Genomic DNA, 9,054 nt, shown 5'->3' with positions numbered 1-9,054 from the left:
TAACGAACTAACTAACGATCAATTTTTACTTATTAATTTTCATTTTGTTATATATTGTAACTAACGATCACTTTTTCGATCGTTAATTTACTTTTTCGATCATTAATTTAATAAATAGTTGTTATATTATTAATTTTAAATTATTAAAAAAATATACTAACAATTGATATATTGATATTTAGTTTACGACCGTTGAAACCATCATTAATAATAGAAAATGGTCGTTAACTTTTTATCTCTTTCAACCAAAAATTGTTTTATAACAACAAAAACTTCGAACGTTAAATTTAACAAACGAACAAAACAATTATTTATTAGGACTTAGAGGGTGTTTGACTAAACTTATTTTAAAGAGTGTATAAGTTCCAAAAGTTTATAAGATATTTCAAAAGCTTATAAGATATAATTTCTCAAGAGCTTTTAAGTTATTAAAGTATTTGAATAATTGAGCTTATAGGCTAAGGAGAGAATTTTATTGCTAGAGAAAAAAAAAATTCTTGGAGAGAGAAAATCGAAGAGAATTTAACTTAAAATAACATGTAATGAAATTATGAAAATAATAAATTAATTATAGTTAATTAAATAATATTTGTGAAATGATTGTTGCATGTAAGACTAAGAAAAAATAGGTTGGAATAGAAGAACTTATTTTTTAAAGAGCTTATAAGTTGTTTAAAAATTTATATTTTGCCAAATTTGAAATAGCTTATAAGTTGTATGCTCATAAATAACATATAAGTTATTTTAAAGAGCTTATGAGTTCAGCCAAACACCCTCTTAATTAGATTGTAGTTATAGATTAACAGATTTTAATCATGAATTAATGAGTTCCAATCATAGATTGCTAAATCTTGATTAAAAAATTAAGAAAATAATTATTAATTACTCCCTCCGTCCCAATAAAAGTGGCCACATTTCCTTTTTGGGTGTCCCATTAAAAGTGGCTACTTTTTAAAAATGGCAAAAGTTTACTTTAATTAAGTCAACAATTACTCACTAATTTGGTCAACAATTGTGGGCCACTTTCTAAAAATATCAAAATTGCTCACTAATTTGGTCAACAATTGTAGGCCACTTTCTAAAAATTACTCACTAATTTTGGTGGGTCACACTCAATTAAAACATAACAATCCTCTTCTTAATCTCCGTGCCCAAAAAAAGTGGTCATTTTTATTGGGACGGAGGGAGTAATTAGTAAAACAGGTTTTGGCTGTCTTCACGCAAGGTATTCTACATACACAAGAATATAAATATGCTTATATTTGTGTATAAATTATGATATACATTAGCATAGTAGTAGTGTGTGTAAGCGTCGAGGCGGAGCGTGGCGGCGGGAATGTTCCTAGGCCGCGTGCCGTCTAGAGAGAGAGAGAGAGAAGCCACCGGAAGTGGTCCCAACGGAAGAGGTGTTGATGAGCTTCCACGTGTCCACTTAACCTTTTTTATTCATTCGAATTGAATATAAACAAATAGTATTATAATTGCCCAAATTGGGCTTCCTAGACGGAAGCACTAAGCCGCAACCCTTGAAATAAAAAGCCACCAAACAAGATGCAAATTTTCTTTTCTAGCCACGTGTGGAATAACCTTACTAATTATTTAAATTATCATCACAAATACATACTACATCCCAAATTTTAATTGGATTTTCTGCTTACTTGATCCAGTACTCGAAACATTTCGAATTTTAAAAGTCACTGATAACTTCTAGTCTTGATTCTTGAATGAAGCTAAATATATGTACTGTATATTTCCACGTCCAAATTTAATTCATAATACTTTATACTAGAGTTAAACCTTTTCTTTTGTCCCATTTTTTAAAGTGGTTAAAGACTACTATACATTCTCAAAAAAATAGACTACTATACATGAATGCAAAATAGTGTAACTTATTAGTTCACAAATTAAAATATTGACAAGATTCGAAGCCAAGTCATTATACTATTATTTTATGAAGTAGACACTCTACATATTAAGTCTGATCAGATATGGTTGAAATTAGGACTGATCATTTTCCAAAATTCATATCTTTTTAATTTTTACTGCAAACAATTATACAATGACAAAAATTTATATGTTCGTCAAGATTCGTTGTACAGATCAAACAACGTAATTCAAGATCATATTCACAATATATTTATAATTTTATTGATATTTTAGTATTCGAATTAATTTCATTACCTTTATAACTACTTTACAAAAGATTGTATGGGTGTGCATGGTTGCTTTGAGATATAACGAAGTGATAAGTTTCATTTATCACCTTATATTACGTTTATTTTGTACATAATAAAAATTTTAGGCAGGCGATGTAGAATTTTGGGCAACACATTTTACTTTGGACAAATTATAATTTTATACTTAAAGAAGAGTGATATAATTTTATACTAATAAGAAGTGAATAAATATATTATCATTTCAAATAAATAAGATATAAAAAATATCATTCCTATTTAAAATAAAAAAATTATATTTTATTATATTATATATCTTCGTATTCATATTTAGAGGGATAAAAATGCATCAATTTGCGAACACACCCTATGTGTATAAATGCATGTATATAAATGCATCAATTTTTAATGTATCTAGCGATTAATGTATGATACAACTGGAGTCCACCACCAAAGTTGTGGATCTTTGATTTTTCTTTTCAATATTTTCTTCATATTTCAATGACTTAAACAAGCTTTGAGACTTTGAAATAGTGCCACGTGAAGGCCCACGGTTGGGCTGATGTAGTTAATGGGGCCCAACAGAATTTCATCTTGGGCCCACATGAAACTGACTACATAGTCTTCTGAAAAGTGTTTGGTTACTGTCAATCAAATCTTCAAATACACACACATACTGACATACATAATTCATTTCATACATAGATACCAACCAAAATCTTAAATATATACACAGTTTATTTTATCAATTTATGTGACGGGACTCATTTTCGAGTCAGACTAGTAATTAGTCCCAATCAGTTTAATAGAGGAAATGAATTTCTGATCGATGATACTTCGAGAATTCGAATTATATATGTATAGAAGTAGAAAATAGCTTCGTGTCATATTACTCCTAATATATTTATCTCTCCATCTTTTTATTTTGAGCTGTTAGCCTCTCAATATCTTCTAAAGAATGTAAAATCTCTTATATTTTTTATGAACATTTAATTTCATCCAATATATTTATTTTTTCTATTTCTCAAGCGAATCTCATTCTATTTATCAATGTATTAGAAAGATTGAACTTTCTTTATTTAATATTTTTAATGAATTTTCAGCTTATTTGAGATAATCCCGAAAATATTATCTCCAACTTTATAGAAGTAGACAAGTTTCGTGTCTTTATTTTTTATTACTTTATTTAGTTCCATTTTTTTTCCATCGGGTTTCACTGAATTTTGTTATGTTAAAGAAAATGAATTTTACTCTCTCCGTCCCACGAATCTTGAGTCACTTCTTTTCGGCATGGAAATTAAGGAGTTGAAGATTAGTGTTTTAAGTGTGTATGTAATAAAGTAGAAAAATGATTAGGTTAGTGTGTAGGTAATAAAGTAGAAAAATACACAATTAGTTAAGATAAGTTTAATTAGAACCCCTTATTTTTTCCCTAATTCTTACTATATATATAAATGACTCAAGATTCGTGGGACGATTGAAAAAGGAAATTGACTCAAAATTCGTGGGACGGAGGGAGTATTTTTTTTCTTTAATTTATTTCTACGTGCATTTGATTAATATGAATGTTAATAATTTGAGAAGTTGATATCTCCAAGATTCATGTGTGTTATTTCGTAGATTCAGTCTTGGGTTATAAATTATTTTGCTTTATAATGGCTGACAGTAATAATAATTGAAACATTAAGAACTATGGATCTTAAGCGTATTTTGCTCTTCTTATCCCTCAATTAGCAGTTTATATCCGTGGAGTGGAAACCGCTTGAGATATATATATATATATATATATATATATATATATATATATATATATATATATATAGGGTGGGGTTAACATAGAAACCCCCTTAAGATGAAAACTAAGAACCTCTTAACAACCATTGATTTTAATAAAATAGAGGGTTGGGATTAAACTGCAGATGCACATTTCAATTTATAATTTTAATATAATTAAAATTAAAAGGGGTAGAAATGTAATACAGTAATTAATAATTATTCACGTTCTTGATTTCCTAATTTAGTTTCACTTTCAACTTTTTACCTAGGGTTTGAAAACTAGTGCAGCCGACACTGTGCAACCAATTCCGCCGAGGTGAAAAAAAATTGGATGCAGTCGGACGACAAACTCAACTTCTGATGGATCTGGAAAAACATCCGTGCAAGAGTCGATCCGACGATCTGAAAAAGTGGTCGACTTGCTTGCTAGAATTTTGGTGGCGTCGCTGTAGTGCGAAAGAATTTCCGGCGGTTGAGAAATTTTGGACGCCGGTCTGTGTTGTGCGTTGGCTTTCTATGCAAGACGGCGGCGACGGTGGAAAGATTTGCCGGAGGCATTTTTTTTAGGCGATTGCAACAAGGCGGCGGCGTGCAACTGTGCTTTTCACAACCGGATCTGACGGTTTCCAGTATTTCAATTTTGCGACATTGCTTCACATTCTAAAAATTAAATTGCATAGTTGTTAGATTTTGTTGCACACTTTGTTGTGTATTTCTTTTGTTATTGTTAATACTTGTTAAATATGCCGGGGAATTTTATCTTATTTCCACAATAAATTGATGGATTTTGTTTAATATACCGAATGTTTCGAATTTTGTTGAATAAAACGTGTAATTACATAGTTTTTGGAATTTGTTTAAGATGCCTTGTGATTCGATAATATTGAATCGTAATTTCTAGAATGCATAATTTAATGAATTAGTTGCACAGTAGGGATCGAAATTGAGTTATTGGTCTCGATATTGTGTAGATATATCAATTTTAATTGCGTATTTCATATGGAGAATATATAGTTATAACAATTGCTACTGCATAGTTGAATATATGTTAACTGCATAGTTCATAGCTGAATTGCACAGATCCTTTGTTGGTTTGTAGTGCACAAATGATAATTGTAGATGAATATATTAAATTGCATAGTTGGTATTTGAAATTGAGTAGATGATTTATTGGTCTGTGTTGCACAAGATTAAAGTTTAATTGCATAGTTAGTATCTGAAATTGCATAGTTGGTGTAGTGTCTTGTGCCGCACAAGTGAAGAATTTAAATGCATAGATTGAATTCTTCTCGGTGCAACTGTATTTGTATGTGTTGTTTTGATGGTAGTTTGATATCGCTGTAAGTTAAAATTAAATGCATTTGCATAGTTGTTATAATTTGTCTCATTTTGTTCACTTCATTGCATAGATGCACAGGTTTGATTTATTGGTTATTTGCATAGATACACAGATTTGATTCATTGCACAGTCGGTATTTTAATTGCACGAGTCAATTTTTTATGTTGCATTGTTTAACATGTAAATGCATAGTTATGGTTTCCTAATTTTTTTAGCATACAAGTTGATAATGCTTTTGTCGTTTTGATCAAAATTAGCATCTGTGCAGAGATTTCCGGTGGAGATCAACGCTCGTGCGGCGATTTTGAGAAACTGAAGTGATCGTGTTGAATTTCCAGTGAAGAACGACGTTAGTGCAAGGTAATTCGAAGGAGTGAGTTGTTCGTGCAAAGCTTTCCGGCTAAGATTGGTGTTCGAGCGACGATTTAGAGAGAATGTGTCGGTTGTGCAAATTTGAATGAATTAGTTGCATAGTAGAGATCGAAATTGAATTGTTGGTCTCGATATTGTGTAGATGTATCAATTTTAATTGCATATTTCATGTGGAGTATGTATAGTTATAACAATTGCTACAGCATAGTTGAATATATGTTAACTGCATAGTTCATAGCTGAATTGCACAGATCCTTTGTTGGTTTGTAATGCACAAATGATAATTGTAGATGAATAGATTAAATTTCATAGTTGGTATTTGAAATTGAGTAGAAGATTTTATTGGTCTGTGTTGCACAAGATTAAAGTTTAATTGCATAGTTGGTGTTGGGTTCCGAAAGGTCTCGAATAGTTGTATGGGGAGGGGATACACCTATAGGCTATTTTAATCGAAACACTTGAAAACAAACCAACACAACCTTTAACAGTTAAAAGAGTTTTAGAGAAACTTCTGTTGCTGACTGATACTGAATATCTCTTCAGTAAGGAGTTATCAGTTAAGTTCGAGACATTAACTGATATGCATTAGGCTTCAGTCAGGTTTGTAAAACAGAGGAGTGTTATGAATCTTATTGACTATCCAAAGATTTATCAGTTAAACTAATAACACTGACAACGGAAAACTTTACTTTGAAATAGCCTTAGTGATTAATCACGTTGTCAAGATTTATGTTTCACTTTGCAGTTAATCAGTTTCAGTTAACGAAAGGTTTGTGCACAGATAAGAAAGTAAATACTGAAAGCGATAAACGACAAATGGATTTTTACGTAGTTCGGAATCCAATTCCTACATCCACGGTCAGTCGATCACACTGACAAACTTCACTGGGCTTGTGCTTATAGGTGCACAGTAAACCTAAAACCAAAGATCCAATCTTCGGTACCAATACACTGGGTTGGAATTCTAACTCTTAGCTTCACTGAGATAAAACTATGCCTTTCCACAAAGACTAAGATCTCACGGAGTCAGAGTACTGATCTGAACTCCTCTCGGCTCAAACACTTGTTTCGGTCGGTTGAAATGAGGTTCGAAAACTTGCCAACTAGATTACAAAGAGCAGGCTCTCTGTAATTAGTTATACCTAGTCTTTGAATATACAATATTTGCCTAAGTTTTAAGAAAATATGTGTAATCAGTAGAGACTGATTTTAAGCTTTGTGATTCTCTTCTTCGATTTAAACTTTGGATGATTTTAAATTGCCGAGTAACGAATTCGGCAGCGTTTCAGCTTATGTATTTGAATCGGTTGAGATTGAAGTGATCCTCGATATCTATTTATAGGAGAGGTCTTGAATAGATCCGTTGGCTGAGAAGGTCTTCAAGAATTCATCCGTTGGAGATAGATTTGAACTTTGCTGAGGCTTCAATCTTCGAGGTTTCTTGTTTGGTGAGAACGACTACTAAGGAGCAGGAGATAGAACATCTCTGAAAAGGTAATCAACAAAAAGGAAGGCTCTGCAGAGAAAGGACGATCCTCTAAATCTCTGTATTTAATGCGGCTGAACTTGGGAGTGCGTGTCTTCCTTTTAACTTTGGAGGTTCAGTCCGAGGAAGAATGTTAACTGATACTTGACTTTAGTATTAGTCCGTTGAATCCACATGGCCTGCATTAAGTAATCAGTTCGTGACTGATTCTTGAACTATTCAGTCAAATATCAGTATTTGACTCTGCCTTAAATCGTTACATCAGGCGGCATCTTCAGTCTTCAGTCTTCAGTTCTCCGGCCTTCAGTCTTCAGTCTTCAGTCTTCAGAACACTATCTAAACTAGAAAAAGAACTATAACACTTGAGTTCGAATAGTTCTAGTCTATTACAAGAAAAACCTAAGGATTTTGGTATCATCAAAATTAGGATTAGGATATTTCATTAAGTTCCCAACAGTTGGTATGCTGTGCACAATAATCAAATATATAATTTGATTATGCAACTCAAAGATATTATGAACAATAATTGAAACAATAATAATTAACACTGCAAAAACACAACTTCCTAGCAATTAAATAAGCACAATAATCGTTTTATAAAAAAATATGATAAACAAATTTCGAAAATAAATCTTTGAAATTAATTGACAGAAAACGACAATAAATCTAAATTAATAAATAGCTTCAGTGTTCATCGTATATAAATACTTGCTTCAACTGGCTTCAATAAGAATTAATATTAAGATTATGGAAAAATAAAGAAGACTTGGAGAAAGAATGAGAGAGAATTAAGAACAGAAAATAAAAAACCCAGAAAACCTAGACGGAACGTGCAACAAAAATAAATAATCATCTTTCATTATAAAAGAATATTATTTTTCATCTTTGATTCTTTATTTAAAAAACTTAAAGATTAAAAACGATAGACACGTCCCTTCAAAAAAAAAAGATAGACACATCCAATACTACTAATTAATAGACTATAACTAATTAAGAATATTGTAAAAGTTAAAAATAACATTCCACTAATTAAAAACTAAAAAAGACGGTATATTAAAACCAATCAACACACTAGATATAAAATTTAAAAGGCTAAGATTAGGTTCCTAGTCCTCATTTTAATAGAGATTTTTACTAGAACATCTTCCTTATCTTAGCCTTTTAAAATTGAAAATATAGAGAACAACAGAGAGTGAGAGAGATATGCGGAAGATGAATCAAAGAAATGAATTAGGGTTAGGTCATTTAGGGGGTGCAGAGGGTTTCAATCAGTGGGCTAGGCCCATTGTTAATACGCAATTAACTACCTAATTTTTTTGCTGAAAAGGAAATGAGATATTATTAGTGGGACATTTCAATATAATAAATGAGACATTACTGATGGAGTGAATGAAGTATTACTTACTGATATGATAATTTGAATGTCTGAATCGACCCGAAAATCGAAATACATAGCGAATTAACTGTTTAAGGTGCCCCTATGGGACAAAGTTTTTGATCTAAGTTACCTAATTGCATCTTATCTTATGTCATGGCATATTCTATGATGGAGAAAAATATACCTAATATATCATAGCATGTTGTGAAATGTAGATTTGACTTGACTTTTTGATAGAATTGATCCTATCATAATGCTATAAGCCCTCAAAAAGAATTTCAGGGTTTTTTTTTTTTTTCATAATTGCTATTTGAGATTTAATGAATTTTGACCGTAGAATAAAATAATTAATTTATGACTTAGAAATTAATTTGACGAGTAATTCAATATATTTCAAATTTTAAGGAATTTTAGATTTGTAATGGGTCGTAGCTGAAATTGAGAATAAAATGTGAGTGATATTCGATCGTTATGAATCTTGATTATTCTTGATTATTGAACTCAATCAAGATTCAAGAATAACTAATTG

Source organism: Salvia miltiorrhiza, chromosome 5 (genome assembly GCF_028751815.1).
Source record: "Salvia miltiorrhiza cultivar Shanhuang (shh) chromosome 5, IMPLAD_Smil_shh, whole genome shotgun sequence".
NCBI classification, from domain to species: Eukaryota; Viridiplantae; Streptophyta; class Magnoliopsida; order Lamiales; family Lamiaceae; genus Salvia; species Salvia miltiorrhiza.
Note: the sequence above shows the minus strand (reverse complement) of the source record.